This window comes from Xiphophorus maculatus, chromosome 15, assembly GCF_002775205.1.
Source record: "Xiphophorus maculatus strain JP 163 A chromosome 15, X_maculatus-5.0-male, whole genome shotgun sequence".
NCBI lineage: Eukaryota > Metazoa > Chordata > Actinopteri > Cyprinodontiformes > Poeciliidae > Xiphophorus > Xiphophorus maculatus.
The window spans coordinates 1682883-1701039 of NC_036457.1; the positions used below are offsets into that span (position 1 = coordinate 1682883).

At 35.6% G+C, this 18157-nt stretch overlaps 1 long non-coding RNA gene across 1 annotated transcript in view; it reads right to left on the minus strand.

The window, feature by feature from the left end:
• LOC102237178 overlaps positions 1-13289 on the minus strand; it is a 30264-nt gene extending 16975 nt beyond the window's left edge. The window contains exons 1-2 of the long non-coding RNA XR_312747.2: positions 13264-13289; positions 12469-12557 (exon numbers count right to left, since the gene is read on the minus strand). This is a non-coding gene — a long non-coding RNA (uncharacterized LOC102237178). The remainder of the gene's footprint in view (positions 1-12468; positions 12558-13263) is intronic.
• Between the last annotated feature and the right edge of the window lie 4868 nt (positions 13290-18157).

Genomic DNA, 18157 nt, shown 5'->3' on the forward strand with positions numbered 1-18157 from the left:
ACTTTGTGTTTAATATTTCTATATGGTGACAATCAGAGTCATCTCGAAAGAACGGACTGTGGCTAACGATTCTCAGAAATACAGCTCAGCCAAATCATACATGAAAAGAAACCAGAGGAGAAACTAACTGACTTTACAGGAACTGATCTGCTAATGGTTCATCCTAACCGTTTGCTACACTGGATGTGCTGGGAAGTTGTATGTCATGGGATGACTGGACGTCCAGCAGTTCTGGTTAAACTGGAGACTAAAATTGCAACATTTTTTATATTTTAATCTGGAACCGTTCTCTTTCACACTGCACTGTGTTAAACAAATCAAACATTTTGACAAACCTGTTCCTCTCCTGGCCTGTGGAGGCGCTGGACCAAGAACCACAGAAGAAGACAATGAGCGCAACTTCCTTCTTTACTAAATGTAAACAAAAATGGAGGTGTCATATTTTAGAGGTTGTAGGATTTCTCTTTTGTCTCTGGTAAAACCACAAGACGTTTCTCCTGCTAGCTCTAGATTCTTGCATTTGTTTTGGTTGCATTTACCCAGAATGCCCTGCATTATAGTCCACTTTCTGCTTTTTGAGTGTAAATAATCTCCAATCTGCTTGCCGTTCACATATGCATTCAAACCGAACCAGCGTTCACTTCAACCAAACTGAGACCGAGGTTTGTAGTTGGACCAGAATTAGTCTTTTTTAGTTCAATTGTGCGTTCATACCTCCCCAAATGAACCGGACTTTATAGGCAAACAAACTAAAACTGTTAAAGCAGACCATCAGTTCTCATTACAGCTTAATTTTAAGCTTTGTCATGTCTTGAATGACTCAGTGGATGGTGTGTGTTTCTTTGCATCTGGTGTAAAACTAACAGCATTTGTTAAGTGGGGATAATCTGGACCTGCTTTGTTGATTCTGGATCTGAGTGACTTGACAAGTATGGATTCTGTTCTCTAGAATTAGTTTGACACTTAGATCAAACACAGTTCGGTTGTACAAGATTGTCTTGTACAACGATCTAAAGTCAACAAATCTACATTTGTATGATTTGGAGTGGCCCAGTCAAAGTTCGGATATAAATCCAATAACCCTAGTCAGGCCATTTGTGCTCTAAAACCACTTAAAGCAGCTGAACTTCAGAAAAGAAAAACAGACAAATATTTTCCATTGCAGTAACAATTTGACCTTTTAACCACAAACGAATCTATGAACAAACAAACACAAGTTCATGAGTTCGACCAACTTAATCTTAAAACTTGCTTTTTATTTTCACTATTCCTAAAGTTTTAAACTAACCTGGTATTTTAGTACAACCATTAATGACAAAATTCAGAAGCAAATTATTCACAAAAAAGTTAATAAAACCCCAATTTATTATACTTTAACAGTTAGTGTCTCATAATACTATAAACAGACAAATTGGGTTCTTTAAAAAACCCATGAAGCGAAATAAAACTGGGCGAAATACCAACCAATACTTAGCATGGAGAAAAGTCCTTCACACAGTCCTCTGATTACTTCTGTAATAGTTTAAAGACATTTAAGATTGCTGATACTTGTTCTTAATAAGGTGTTGTTATCATTTGTTAATTTATTTTGATTTCAGCCACCTAGACAGGAGAGTCGAGAAGCTCCTTTTTATAAATAAAGTTGTATTTGCAGGCCTGTCTAGCTAAAGGAAGACAGAACCAAATGTAACGTCTCAAATGCTGAAAGTACACTTGACATCCAGGTAAAGTGCCTCCCATTAAACCAGTGCATGGCAGAGCTGCAGAGACACCTCTGGTTTAAACACTACCCTGTTGTAATGGACTTCCTGACACATGCATTACACCGACAGAGTTTGCATTATGCATTATTGGAGACCATCTGCACAGCTTTCAGGTCTGATGCATGGCAAGAAGCTTCTTATTATCCAGTAGCAGAAAATACCTGTTGTACTCCAACGGGTGTGGAGGAAATAATATGGACTCAGTGTGGCTCAAGCCTGTAACAAGACTTCAAGAAAAAGAGTAAAAATAGGTAATTATATTTAAAAATTAAGAGATATTAGATTTGAGGAGGCAGAAAACTGGCAGGTATTCCAGGATTATTTTGGTGGAGGCTGTTTCTCAGAACCGTAAACTTTCTTCTCATCATTAGCACAAAATGACTTCATGTGGTGTAAAAGCTCATCACTCAGTGTGTTTTCGGTAGAACTGGCTTGTTTAGTGGCCACTATTGCAACATTTGTTATATTTTCAGCTGACGTGGTTCACTTTCACACCGTTCTGAGTAAACGATCCAAAATAATTAAACACCTGTTCCCCTCCTCGCCTGCGGGGGCGCTGTGAATGCAGCCTCAGTTGGTTTCCGATACTCTTTCATTAGCCGTTACCGTCACAATTTGCTAAACTTCCAACAGGATCTGACATATTATTTTATAAACAGTTTTAAATACTTCCAGAACTCGGACTTTTCTTTCTGCTGGCCTGTTGGTGTATCTTTTGTTTAATATTCATTTTCTTGTCAATTATTGTTAATCAAGAAGAGTGGTGAGGTGAAAAACTGTTAATAAAACAAATAAGTGAAGGCAGTGTAAATGCCTCAATTTACTTTTGCTTTTTGGTTTTTAATGTTTTATTTCTAAGCTGTTTTGCATTTACATTTTGTTTATACTTTTAACTTGAGACAAACTGATGTTTGAATCGTTTTGCATTTTAAGAAATAAAATGTTTTCTTATTAAGAAAGGAAGCATTTTCTTTCACAGCTGACATAGCTACAACAGAAGGGTGAAATTTGTTTTCAATTACTCAATTAATCAGAATAATCAATCAATTACTAAAATAATCACTTACAATAACTGTAGCCAGAAATAGACTTTCAAGTATAAAAATAAAACTAGCTGCAAGAAAAGGAAAAGTTTTTCTAACAGAAGTGAGTTTTTTCCGGACTAGAAAGAAGCTGATCTATTTTGACAGATGTTAAAAAAAAGAAGTTTCTCGCCAGAATGTCCTGCAGACCAGCGGACGTCGGGTCGCCCTGACACAGAACCAGACTTTGAAATATTACCTTTGGACTCAGAGAGGTAAAAACAGTGTGAGGAGGGCAGTTATGTTTTTATGGTGTGTGTAAAAATCTTGGCTTGTGGTGCAAACTGTGACATCAATCATGCAGACACGCTTCACTTTTTCCACATTTTATGTTTCAGCATTACTCCAAATGCTATTAAATACCCCACTTGTTTTATTCTGTCTACATTTATTCAGGAAGTGCTGATCTCCATACACTCATGATTAGCAGAGAGGTCTGCTGAAAATCAGACATTTTTATCCCATGGAGAAATAAAGCAGCAGAAAAACACTGCACTCTACAGTAAATGAGAAGTCTGGTCATTCCAGTTAAAGCAATAAAAAGAGGAAAATGGAGCCAGACTGTCTCTGTATGAATTACCACAGATGGAGCGGATGGGGAAATATACTCAGCCGTATCAGTCTGCATGTCTGTGCATGAGTACTGCACACAGCATTTATGGTTTCCTTGTATTTTGAATTCACTTACAAGTATATTAGATGGTTTAATTTCTATTTCTTACTCGTTTGTTATGTTATAAGCCTTTAAGGTACTTAAAATATTTTATTTCTAACAATGAACTCCCCAGGACAGTTCTTGTTAAACCTGTATTTTGGCCGACTTATAGCCTTACCCTTTCGAATAACTAAATTTTAAACAAACCATCTGAGCTTCAAATGCAAACAGTAGAACAAAAACTGCAGGAAGAAAATTTATTTATATTTAACTCGCTGTAAAATCTGTAGGCTGCACCTTTAAGTTCAATGCAACTTAAGCCTTTTATCACTTGTAAATAAAACTCAATAAAATTTAAATAATGAGAATAATGTTGTAATATTTCAAGAAGTCGTAATGTTATGAGAATAAAGTCATAATATTATGAGCTTATTCCCCTAAAACTACGACTTCATTCTCGTAATATTTAGATTTTATTCTCCTACGACTTTATTCTTTTACCTTTATGTTTTTTATTTTCTTGGCGTGGCCCTAATACTCCGTCACAATTGTGGCAGTATTACATTCATACATTCATATTGTAATTTTATTATGGCATAATATTGCTTAAACATGAAAAGCAAATTATTTGAACAATAGAGTTTAGATTTTACTGAATTTAAATCACTTTGTAAGGAATTTATTGAGTTCATTTGGATGATCAGCTTCCTGGGTAACGTCTCCTGAGGATCCTGGGTTGTTTCCTGGTCAAACTGATGGGAAACTGTCAAGTTATTGGCCAATTTAATAAACATATTTGTCCATTTTTATCAGTTCTATGCATAAATAATTCAGATTTCTGAGAACAGACCGTTGAATCTAGAGAAACATGCACTATACATCTTAGTAGACCATTAGGATTTAGTAAATAGCCTCTGCCTGGAAACACTGACCAAGCGTGCAGATTGCAGGTTTGTATGCAAAAGTGCACATATGCAGACAATTAATCTCCTGTTAATTAAAGGCTCTGAGATGACTTCAAGCAGGAAGAATGAAACTCTGAAACATTTAGACTTCATCTGGTATCCGAGTACGGTTCAGCAGGCGCTCTAGCTGTGGAATAAAATAAATTAGTCCAGAACTTCGTAAGCTTCCCGTCCAGCCAAACTCCAGTGATAACAGAACAGAGGCAGGCATTTTATCTGAGTGCATTTTAAAGGGACTATTCTCTTTTTAACATCAAACTTTCATTCAAAACACAAAATAAATGTCATTTGGCATTATTTTTATGGTTTGTGCATTCCTACATTTATGTTTCACAAATTTCAAGATTTTCACAGTAAAATTCAAGGACTTTTCAAGGTAAGTTTCAAACTTTTCCAGCACCACACTTTGGAGATAAAAATAATGCAAATTACCTAGAAAAGAGACAGTTTCAATTTACTATTATGTCATTTATTACTGTTACTGATAATGTCTTATGGGAGAAGGTAAATAAAACATAAAATATTGTTTTGAAAAGTCTGGTTTGAGAATAATTTTACAAATATTATTCCGGTTTAAAAATGTTTGATGTATAAAATATGAGACAAACATCAAGTCAGTGAGACATTAGGAAAAATAAATATTCATTACACTGAAACAATCCAAATAAATCTTGTTAAGGTAAAATAGCTTCTTACTCAAATTAAACACTTAAGCAAAAAGTTGCAAAATATTCCCTAAAAAATGTTCTCAGTACATTTTCAGGCTTTTAGCAAACAGAAATAATTTTGGTGATTCTAAAAATCCAAAGACCAGAAAAGTTTAGTCTGATTTAACTTCAAACAATGAGGAAAAAAATCCAGCTGTCTTTTTATTTTGTGCATGAAAATGTCTGTTTTCAACGGTAAATAAAGTTTTCCAAATCTAAGCCTGGAATCAAATGTTAGATTGGACTTTGTAACAAAACCGTGCAGTCTGAATATCAAGCACTTTCCAAACCTTTCAAGGATTTCAAGCACCCGGAAACTTCAGTTTGAGCAGCCAGAGCTCTGCTACTAAATGCAGTCTCCATCAATTGTTTCAACCGTAGTCGTGACTTCTTACTGCGTTTAACTGCTGATAATGAAAACTGCAGGCGCTGACAGATTATAATCTGGGTAATTGGATTAAAAGTGATGCCCTTCGCTAAACTACAGCAGTGGAGCGATTTGTTTACTAACGTCTTCAAGATGACGCCGATATCTGAGAAAAACCTGAACATTTACACTAATAAACAGGCATTTTATCACCGAGGCTCAGAGGCAGCAGTAACAAAGATTTACCTGACATGTAAATGAAATATGAAATAATAAATCAGTTGTTAGCTCTTTATTTGATGTAAACATAAATTATATTATTACATAAGATTGTCAAAATCAATCCTTTAACACCAGAAAAATAATTATTGAGTTGCATCAAAGTGGATCAACACTGACATGTATATTTGCCCAAATTGTCACTTATTCCAGCAGCAGCTCTGCAATTACAGAGACTCAGAAATATCATCAGGATAATTGTGACATAAAAAGTTGGGTTATGCAGTCAAAAGAAATGAGGGAAGCTAAAATTGATGCTTGTCCACTAGAGCATAGATCTTTAAAGCACAGAATGTTAATATGAACCAGATCATTGGTCTGGTGTGAACATAAACAACTCCTCCATCTTATAGTTTTGTCCAACCACATTTTGAAACAAACTTGTTTCATCAAACTAGAAAAATTCACTACTCATAACCAATAAACAGAACCTCAAGATGAAAGTGGAAAATCAAACATGATTGACTTTGACTCCTGAAATCCTCCAGCATTTGTATAAAATCAATAAATAAAACCATCTTCAATAATGCAACAGAAAGAAAAACCCAGGGAGAGTCAGAGGAAAGAAGTGATGAACACAGAAAGTGGCATGTTTGAGTCTGACATCTCCAGAGAAACGGATTTTATTTGGCCCACTGAAGTATCTCTTCACAGAATTACTAAAGTTTTAAGTTACATGTAAAGCCTCCTTCCTACATCCACTGTTTAAAAAATTCAAAGCAATGTAAAAAAGACAGGAAGCAGAACTATTACTTTAGTTATTAACTATTCTGATGATTAATCGGATTAAAAAACTGGCACATTCTGCAATTTACATATCCTAAAATATGGAAATGAATAACTACATTTCTTATCAAGTAGAAAAATACAGATTTTATAGCTGATATAATAACAGCATTCCTATAGTCAGCAATTGATCATTTTTAGCAAAGAATGCATGTGCAGTTTAAAATAAAACACTTCCCTTTCTGCTCGCCTTGTCAATACAGCGTAGTGTTAATTATTTTTTGGACTAGCTGATTGGTATTGGTTACCAAAAGGTGCTTAATAGCAGATTATTTTTACAGTAATTTGAACCAGGTGAAGCTAAAAATGCCACTTCAGGAATTCTGCATAAAACTTATTTTTACAGTTTGTTTGTTTTTTAAACTTAAATGCAAAATGTATAAAGTTTTGGCTTAAATACTGCTCTGAGATAATTCATCATTTCGGCCCTTGAATCTGCTTTAACTTTTTTCATTGTTCCTTCTCCCAAATAATCTCTGATATTAATGGTAATAATAGTTCATTATTTAAATAATCGATTAATCATGATTCATCCAATTAACCGCTTCCCAGTTGTTCCATAACTTAAACTTTTTATTTATTCAAGCCTAAACGATTCAACCTCCAGATCAGTGTGTCGTTTAAAACCCGCCGGTTTTCAATCTGGGCCGAAATGATCCAGAAAAAACTGGAGGGAATTTTTCGGAGGGAGATGAACTCGACTTTGGCTTTTACGCTGCCAACTCTTCTGTTCTCATTTACCACTTCCATTCAGTTCTTCCATCTGAATATTCTTTCAGATGAAGGCACAGCTTTTACTTTTCACATCCCACACACCGCTCTGTCCTCCTGAGAATTCAACGGTAAAATGCAGCTGTTAACATTCATGAATGCAGATTGGTGCTCGACTTTATCGCCGTTTTTGTGGCACAAAAATCAGCTGAAGCCATCCTTAAAGCTAAGGAGTGTGTTCATAAAAAACCTGAAGCCGCACTTGTGTGCTTTAAAGATGTTTTCCTTTGAGCTGCTTTACTTGGAGACAACACATGTATGCAAAGATGAAACTAGTGTTGCAGTTTTTGCATGCAGAGGATCCAGAAAGAGCGATACGAGTCTGCAAAGCTAAATTATAACTCAGTATGTGAGAAAAGCTGATCACATTGCGTTTCTGTAAGACTCAGATTTATGTTTATTCTACTACTGGAAGGGCTGGGCAATAAATCGATTTGATCAATTAATTTGTTTTTTTTTAATCTTTGGAAAATCTAGATTTTTTTAAACAAACGTACTCCTCAGGTTTCTACGGAGTCTTCCAAGGGACATGGAGGATATTTTTTCCTTTTGCATTCTGTCGCAATAATGTACTGATCAGTTCATGCAGTGTTACTGAATACTGAAAATCTTTTTGCTATAATCTGAGGTTTTTGTATGTTATAAGTGGAAAAAAAGTCTCTTTTATCAAATATCTGAAACATGGGCTTTCCATCTCTTCCCATCCCTCCAGAAACAGAAACTTTCCTTAAGAAGCGAAGAAAGAAAAAATACATTCAAACTGTTTGGACTTTTCCTGAGTTATTTTCACTGGGTAATAAAGTCATCAGACATTTCTGATTGTGTGTCTTTTTTGTGTTGATAGTCTGAATAGTTAATAAAATAGTTTTCATGTGTAGTTTCATCTCAACCTACAAAACTCACATAAACAGGTAATGAATAAATCAATGTTCAATCAGTTTTTTGCACCAAAGAGTTAAGAATGTATAACCACATTTTCACTACGGCTCTTTAAATGTGTATATATGTGCAATTTCATATTTGTGACAAAATAGACTAAAGGTGTACCTGCAAATTTATTGCAAGGTAACGGAAAAGAAAAAATCTCCCCATGTCCCCTAAGAGGCTCTTTACAATTCAGAGTGATGTCAGAGAATAACGAAAGTATCATAAATACTTTTACAAGTAACTGCATCTGCAGCTGAAGATGGAACCTGAAGCCAAAACACCACCAACGTTTACGTGTGCAAATATCCAACCCCGACTGATGCGCAGCCATCTGCCCACCCAGCTGAACCGGCTTGCTCAGCGAAGTGCTTCTCACCGCTCTGCTGCTAATAGACTGCGATCGAATGCGGCTCAGGCCTGCGGTGCAAACTCAGCTGGAGGTTGATGGGCTTTACAACAAAAGTAATTAAAGATGGAGGCAAACAGAAACAAAGCCAACCTGGACAATTAATGGATTAAGCTTTAACCACCTGGGTAGAGGGGTAAACAGCATCACGTTTATGCTAACCATGAAGTTAAGGTTCATTCTTCCTCCAGTACGGCTCGATCAGATGGTGGTTATTCATTATAAGCCTGGAGGGTCACCAGGCTAGGCGTTGTTTCTTTATACATTTTAGTTTTTGCCTTTTGTAGTTGGTGTATAGTTTATAGTATAATGTCTTCTTTATTATCTAGAGATATTTTCACATTTCCTGTCAATTTTAAACATCTTTTAACTCAAAAACATGACTATCCTGCTCCTACCACCGGGCTTAGTTAGTTTTCTGGGATAAACCCTGTTCAAGACAAACCGAGGTGCTCAGAATTTACTAACGATTATTCTGATGATTGGTCCTTTAATTGGATTTAAAAAATTTTCACATGCTGCAGATTTGTCTTTTTTTATACAAAAATATTAAAAATACATTAAAACATCCATATAATTTATTAATTTATTTGTTTTAAATGAGAAAATAAACATCTTACTCCCTAAAATGCAACAACACAGCATTCCTTTAGAGAACGCTTCATCATCTGTTGCAAAAAATGCATCTGCAGCTAAAGAAATACTTCTAACATTAAGGTGTGAAAAACTCAGTACTTTCTAATGTTGGCGCCCGTCTTCTTCAACCAACCGGGGTTTGAGAAGTCAGAGCATTCAGACAAAGAAGAAACAAAAGCTGAGACTCAGAAATACTTTTTATATTAAAGTAAAGTTAATGACAGTAGAAGCTTCTGTTGCACTCAGAAAAACACATTTATACTGGGAAATCACAGGGTTCTGCTGTGCCAGGACAAGGTGCCTTACTTTTCTGTGATGTCATTGTTTCTTAATTTTATTTTCCAAATAAAACAATTAACCCGCCATCAAAACATTAAATCTGAATGCTGGTTGAGAGAACCGCTAATTTATCAGCCAAAATAATCCAACAGTAATACACACCATCAGTTTTGTTTTCAGGTTGAAATGCAGAATTAAGAGAATATAATTTCATGTTGTCCTGTCAGATTAATGCCATTACTAAGCAACTTGAGCAAACGTGTAACATGTATATGAGCTTACATGGCATGTGGAGATTTTTGTCTGGTTTTTCTGGTCAAAGTATGAATATTAAAGTGTTAAAACTCATATGAACATTCAGGGAAGTTATTTTATATCGTATAACTTAAGTTAAATATTTTGTTTGGGATGTTTTTGGCTCATAACTTGTGATAAACTACAATTTTAATTTTTCTGTTTCAGTGTTTACCTAAACTAGTCAAAATCAAATTAAGACATGATGAAGACTTCCTAGAAAATGTGCTTTTGCCCAAGTAGTTTTTGAGTAAACACATTATTTATGCAATGATGTCCCGTTTTACCCTTAAATTATTCATGGCTTGTGTGGTTTAAAACCCTTTTAGGACTACCATTATAAAAGTCCGCATGAGCATCTTTTTACATTTTTGGATGCTGCAGAGTCATTATTAGGAGCACTCCAATGTTCTTTACATCTATAAAATCCTTATAAGTCCTCCTTTCCAAGTTTGTATGCCATTTATCAATAATAACTGATTAAAAATAGAAAATTTGCAAAACAATAACAAGAACTCCATCCGTTTATAATTTTTTTGACATATTTTTGTAAATATGAAGAGTTTCCTAACTTTATTTACCAAAGTTCCCAATACAAAAAAGTTGCACACAAGCCTTCTAAACCAAACACAATTTATTTGGAGTTTTTTCAAAGCTTCGTTTCAAAGTTACAGCCAATTTTCTAAAAACAATAAAACGAGGGAAAATAAAAAAAATGCTTTTATCAGTGCAATCAGAAAAAAGAAGTGCAGAAGATACATTGCACATTGGACGAGCTCCAAGACTTCGGACGCAGAGTAAAATCTTCTTACTCCGTGTCTTTCCATAATTTTTTTTTTTTGGGTGTTTGCCTTGCAAGAGCAGAGCCAAATAGCACGTGCAGGAAACGGAAATGACTTTCATGAAATCTCACCTGAAGTCATGTGACATTTCATGAAATCTCGTAGTATTTCATTCTGTCAACGTCAGAACAACACAGGAAGTGATTGGCCAGACCCGAGCTGATCTACAAATATAGGGATGGATGCCACATCATGTTTGTGGACCCATCCTTTTTACTATAAATCTGTGAACTCGTCTGCGCGCGCACAGCAACTCGGGGGGGATGTTTAGGGTCGGAAAAGGAAGCGCAATTCTTACAGTTTAATATGCAAAAAAAAAAATTGCTCTACCTTACGTGGTTCGAATTCTACCGGCATTTGAAAAATATGTATGCATCTCAGATCGCCGGCGATCTGGTAGCCCGAATCGGGTTAACATACTAACACCCTTTTTTCTGAAAATGGCTCTTAGAAATGGGCTGAAAATGAGTCCAAGATGTCTAAACAAACATTTCTAAACTTTCTAAAACAAACTTGAAAGAAAGAAAGATAAATTCTGGCTCCTCAGTGGAAAACTTTTAAGAAATTAGTTGTTAGAGTTTAGTTCAGAAAAGTCATTCAACGTTTTTGAAACAGGAAAATCTTCAGCCTTAAACAAACTTACAAAGTGACAGAAAGACAGAAAGTCGACTGAACATCTGAGAAATGGAGTCTTATAAGAAGAGATTCACCAGTCATCAGCTTGTGCATCGTAGGAGTTTAAAATTGGATTTTGTAAACTTTGACTTCTAGAGAAACTTGGAAGGAACAGTAAATAATCTAAGCCAGTTTTTTTAGGATTTAGGATTAGTAGAATTTCTCTCTTGTCTTTGATTAAAGACCACAATCCATTTCTCCAACTAGCCTTAATGCTAATGCTAACACTAAACTCACAACATTTGTTTTAATTGTATTTGCATTAGTTGTGTTCACCCAGAATGCCCTGCACTATAGACAACTTCCTGCTTTTGGAGCGGTCTCCAGTCCGCTTGGCGTTCACATATGCATTCGAATTGCGCCAGAGTTCCTTTCAACTGAACCGACACCAAGGTTTATATTCAGACCAGAGTTCACTTTTTTGGTTCATATCAGAGTTTGATTAGCATTCACACCACCACAAACAAACTGAGAAACAAACTAAAGCGAACTAAACACAGCTGGTGAGACGCACCCTTAGACACTGGACTTAAAGTGACCATTTTCCAAACTTTAGGACGTTTATAAGAGATTTAATAAATGTCAGAGGTTGTACCAACAAGTACTTATTTCTATTGATACAATAGAGCATAAACCAAAGTTTGCAGTGGACAACTAACCTCAGAAAGATAAGATTACTTTTACAAAACATTGAAAAACATTAATTAAAAAATGTCTTCTTGATGCTTTAGCAGAAAATAAAACCATCCATTCAGCTTTTAAACAGTCTTCAGCCTCATTTCAGCAACAACTGCAGGGAGGGAGTAAAACCACGCTCTCATAAAAGCTTTGCATGTAAACTGCCCCTGGGTGTCGATATGGATCCTCTAAAATGAGCCATGTTGCAATAACTCTGCTGTTTCTTCTTTTCTCCCTCACATAATAAATGATCCCGCATCAAGCACACAGAACCGGGACAAAACTAAATGTAATTTACCAGCTGCTTTCTAATGGGGCTGCATCTTTCAATATAAACGTTAATAATCTATGATTACCTCTGTGCCGCCGCACTGGGAGCTGAGGATTTCTTTCATGTGTTTATGGAAGTGTTTCCCTCTCTGCCTTTTTCTCCCATTGGCTCCACCTTTTGGGAAAAACAATACAGACATCAGCTGAGAAGCGTTTCCCTTGTTGTTTCCATCGACGTGCTGGGAGACGACTGCAGAAGCACTTCAGTGCCTCGTTAATCTTCACTCTTTCTGTGGAAATTAGTCACATGAACTCCTCATGCAAGCAGACATGAAGGATGAAGGAAAGAATGATCAAAAATCAAAGAGAAACAAATTCAACTCTTCAAGGGAAGCAGGTTTGACAACGACACCATTTAGAATAGAATAGAATAAAATATACTTTATTGATCCCCAAGGGAAATTGCTTATTTGTTGAAAGCTACTTCATCTTAGGTAATAAATACAAAGATTGTAAAATATATATATATACCTAAGAGTGATAAGTTCAAAATGACTAGATATAAACAAATAAATACATAAACAAGCAATCACATGCAATTTATTAATCAATAAATAACCTAGAAATGAGCATTTGGTTTGTTTCAAAAGTAATAACTTGTGATTAAATTTAGTAAATTACAAATACAATAAACAACAGAAGACATAGGCGCCGATGAAAGCTGAGAAAACTGGTTTTGATACATAAACTATGCATTCTCCCTTCGGATCAGGACTAAACAAATGATTTAATTTTACATAATTTCCGCTGTAGAAAACAATTTATTTATAACAAGACAAAAAATCCGAACAGCAGGTGAAGAACAACTCAAAGCCACTCACATTTGTTCCCTTGCTCTGCGTCGGTTTGACTCTACAGGCCCACCCGTTGTCATGGCAACTGGCTGACAACAGCTCCGCTAGCCAACAGAGCAGAGATTATGTTCAAGTGTTTCTCAGGAACATCAACAACAAAAAAACAGGCAAACATTCAGTCCGTCACAGTTTAACGTTATTTTGTGATTGTTAATAACTGATCGCCTGGAAACGACGGTTGATTGATTAGCTCATGAGCCAATCAGCAGAAATATGAATTACGGCGTTAACAGAAGGTTTTTTTGTTTTAAAAATGGTTCTGACACAATCGACCACAGCATGTTAAACAGTGAAGCAGCTAAATAAGATAGTATTTCCCACTTACAGATTTTTATAGATAATTCATTTTAATTCAATTAATGGCTTTATTGGTTATTGCCATTTAGTAGCACGTAGATGAGTGTGATTGACAGCACTAAGACCCTCCTCTTGGCGTGGCTCATTTTGCTTTGGACGCCCTTTGGACGCAGTGTTTTTCAGGACAGTAAATTAAAACTTTTCTCCATAATTACATCGCATAAATAGAGGTACAATTTTCAGACAACTTTTCAAATAATGTCAGACTCACTGCTACAGAAGGAGAACATGGTTGGTGGGTTGACAGTTATAAATTGTTATTAAACTCAAGTACAAGTTGTTTACAGTAAACATGCTGACTCAGATGACAAGAATTGAGATGAAATATCAAAAATTATTACAAGTCAGGGAGAACTTCTGTCACATAAAGTAACCACTTAACCTAAGCAGAAACAAATGGCTGCCTCTGACACAGAGTTAATATGGACGCTGCCTCCATCCCATTTATTTTCCATTTGTCTGCGTCTTAGTGAGGTTATAATGGCTTCGTAAAAAAGCCACATTAGCAGGACGGGGCGCGACAAAAGCTATGGATTAATACTCTCTGATCCCTTCCTGTCAAGCCATTAAAATGTATGCAATTTAGTATTATCTCTGATGCCATGCTTGGCTTTCTATTCCACCAAGTTAAAACGATTCTCAATGTATCAGCGCCTCATTTGCTGTGTTTAATGACTCACCAAGTTCCTGCTATTTTTTTCTGCCTCTCCTCTTCCTCCTCCTCTTCTCTACACAGTGTAAAAATAAAGATAAGACATGCCTATCATCCCTCAGAGCCTGTCAGTCATAATTCACTGCTGAAATTACATTCCCACACAGAACTCAACAGATGGTTCAGTCGGGTCGGTTCTACCCAGAAATGCTGCTGCTTCCAGTTCCATGTTTCCTTTTGTTAGCAGCAGCAGAGTCTAATCTCCAGCTGTACTTTTTCTATTTTACGACATGTCAAGATTATACTGCTGGATATTATTTTCCTGTAATGTGATAACTTCTGATATTATACAAAGCACTAAAATTTCAGGATTTCCAAAAGTTAAACGATATATGTATTAGAAACCCAATGTAAATGAAATCTGGATACCATTACTTTACTTAAGTTACTATGATTGTTGATTATTTGCTCATGACAAAGATTTTGTTTCATTCTCGTCAGAATAAACTAATAATTTGTGTTTAGAAACTGTTGTTGGGATTAAATTAATTGTTTGATTCTTTATTGAGATTAAAGCAAGATCCAACAGCAAACACTGCAGAAAATATATACAATACAAACATAAATATGGCGATTTTTACAATATTAAATCACTTTAATTTATATATACACACATGCACATATGACCACTATATAATTAGTGCATGTGAGATTTATTTTTACCACTTACTCCAATGAGAGCATCAATAAATATCAGCAAATTAAAAAATTAAAAATTTAATGCAGTTAGTGTGTACAGTTAGTAATACAAACTACACTTCTTTATGTGACTGGTGTCGTAAAGGAGAGCATTACAAATGGGAAAGATTTTCAAGAGCAGGATTTGTGTTGCTGTGTCATTCATTCTGAAAAAGTAGTAAAATATTTCCCTTTGTCACGTTTATAGCAACAACCTTTGCTGGAGCATTGACTGAAACATTTATAGCAAATTCTGATTGGATTTTTAGTCAGAACTAAGATGGAGGGATTGTGTTACGATGCACTTCAGGTTCATAAGTTGTAATTATGATTTTTTTTAAAGATATTATTTCTGTCGAGATCTTCTGAATTATGACGCATTCTCACGTTAACGTAAAAACCGGATGACATTCGTCATGACATCATATCTGAAAACTATCAGAGACGTATCCAAACAAAATACAGAAGTGGCACAATCAGATTTTTTTTTAGACGTGGTGCGTTCAAAGTGTAGTGAAAAATTAGGATAGGGGCCATGTATTTTTACTCAAATATAAGTAAAAGTAGCCATTCAAAGCATGACTCAAGTAAGAGTAAAAACGTATTTAGTAAAAAGTACTAGTAACTGATCAGATCACCATTTATTTAATATCTAAAAATTACATGATCAGATGGACTAAATTATAAAGTTAAGTGGAAATTTTTATATTTTAAGGACAAAAATGACAATAATTCATATAAGTAACAAAAAATAACAAATCCAGGCCAAATAAAATGTTTCCAAATGAGTTTCTTTCAGTAAAAAAGTTTATAAAACTTTAACAAAAACTGCAGGTGTGTGTCTGTGTCTGGTGAATTTTTGGTTAAAAACATGTTTGTTTTTCATTCTGTGGGTAGAAAATTCAGAAATTTTACTCCAGAGTAGAGATACTTCATAATAAAGTTACTCCAGTAAAAGTAAAAAGCATATAGCGTAGCTATCGTAATTTTTTTTCCGAAAAGTTACTCAAGTAAATGTAACTAGTTACAACCCAACTCTGATATGCGGTCTGTTTAGTGAACGCAGTTTGAAAATCCTTGCTTTGACTAAACCAACAAAGTATTCAGGTCATTACAAAAACCACAGCTTTACACTGGCTGCATTTCCATTGACCACTTAGAAAATAAATTTGCTTATTACAAAAAAATTCATTTGTCAATCAAAAGTTTAAGTGCTAAAATGAAGTGGTCATAAAAATGTGTTTATTTGGTAGAACTACAATTAAACACTTTTTCACATCACACGAGTCACATGTTCAACAACTGGATGTTACTACTGTTGGAAACAACAAAGAAGACGACAACAGGAAGAAGATGGAGGATGATGGCGCTGCATGCACTTTAATGACTTACAAACATATTCACTTGATTTTAATTGGGTTTCTTATTTAATGGAAACACAGCAATTGAAGAATTCCAGAATATTGACAAAGCTTTGCGCACATTTGTAATGGAAACGCATCCATAATAAGAAAGCTTTCTTTATGTGTATGGGCAGAAACAAATTTGTTACAAATAGAACGATTCAGATATTGGTTGGGTAACTGCATCTTGATAAATACGAGAGTTACAGCTCTTACTTTGCAAAGTAGATCACTAACAAAGCTGTTGATTATTCCACTCAAAGCTAAATATGTCATATAAAAAATGAAAACTCTGTCCTCAAGTCACAGTAGTTTTCACAAACCAGTTTCAGCTGCAATCCACTCAGATATGGCTCATTATGCCAGGCTGAAGACGTTGAAATTTGTCACGTCTGCGTAATGTGAACGCTGCAGAGAACAGAGTGGACTTCGCAACGATCACAGCGCTGAAAATAACAGCTTTGAGATCAGTGGAGTGCGTGGTGCGGATCTGCTGATCATTCGGCAGCCGTCTCATTCTCATTCACAGCTACAGCACTTCTCTCTTGCTTCTTGAGTGCGGTGTCAGTCAACTCAAGATGCTGCTCACATCCTGTTTTACTGTACCAAGACAAACTGAATCCATTACCGCCAAACCAGACAGCTGAAATCAAAGACTCTCCTTTAGGCAAAACAGCCATATAATATCCACCACTTCTTACTTGTCATACAATCTTAAAATATTAAACATTGAGCAGGACATTTTACAATTTTTTTGTTTCTATAGCAGAATCAGATGAACTGGGGAGGGAAAGTTTTTAGTTGGTTTTGAATTTTTTTAATTTATTCTACATTTAATGTTCGGTATGTTCGTGTTTTTAAATTATTTTCTCCTTTTCGCAGCAAATGTTTCTGACAGATGGCTCAGCAGCAGGACACCAGGTGCATCTGCAGTTTTTTCACAAGTGATTCATTCTGTAAATGCTGTTTCTCTTCTTACAGTTGTGTTTTAAATTCAGAGAGATAGAAGTGAAGAGTTATTCGTTGAAAATGCATCATAGTTCCAGTTAGAAGTTGCATATCTATTTTGGGCTTCCAATCATTAATTTTCCAGATGGAATAATGATTCAAAATACAACTGCAATGATTCATTTTTAAATAACGGATGCAACAGTTGAAATAAATGTGAATTTTATCTATAACCAAACTATAGTTCACTTAAATTGCTTTACTGTTTATTTATTTATTCTTTGTGTAATAAATTTTCTTAATCTGGGACCTGAGTCCGAATTTTGTACCACAAACAAGCAAGGTGGTATGACAATAAAAAATCCTTGAATCCTTGAAAGCAAGGTGAAGCCATTGCACACAAGCTCAACTGTGGATTTGGCTTTTATGCCTAATCACACAAGTTTACATTACAGTATTGTCAAAAGGTCAAATATTAGCCAGCTTTATTCATTTTATAGCAGTTTGAGCAGCTTTTAGAAAAGTTACATTCCACAGGCACTGCTCCATTACCTAGCAACCCCAGCCTAGCTCAGCCCCGTTACCTAGCAACCCCAGCCTAGCCCAGCCCCGTTACCTAGCAACCCCAGCCTAGCCCAGCCCCGTTACCTAACAACCCCAGCCTAGCCCAGCCCCGTTACCTAGCAACCCCAGCCTAGCTCAGCCCCGTTACCTAGCAACCCCAGCCTAGCCCAGCCCCGTTACCTAGCAACCCCAGCCTAGC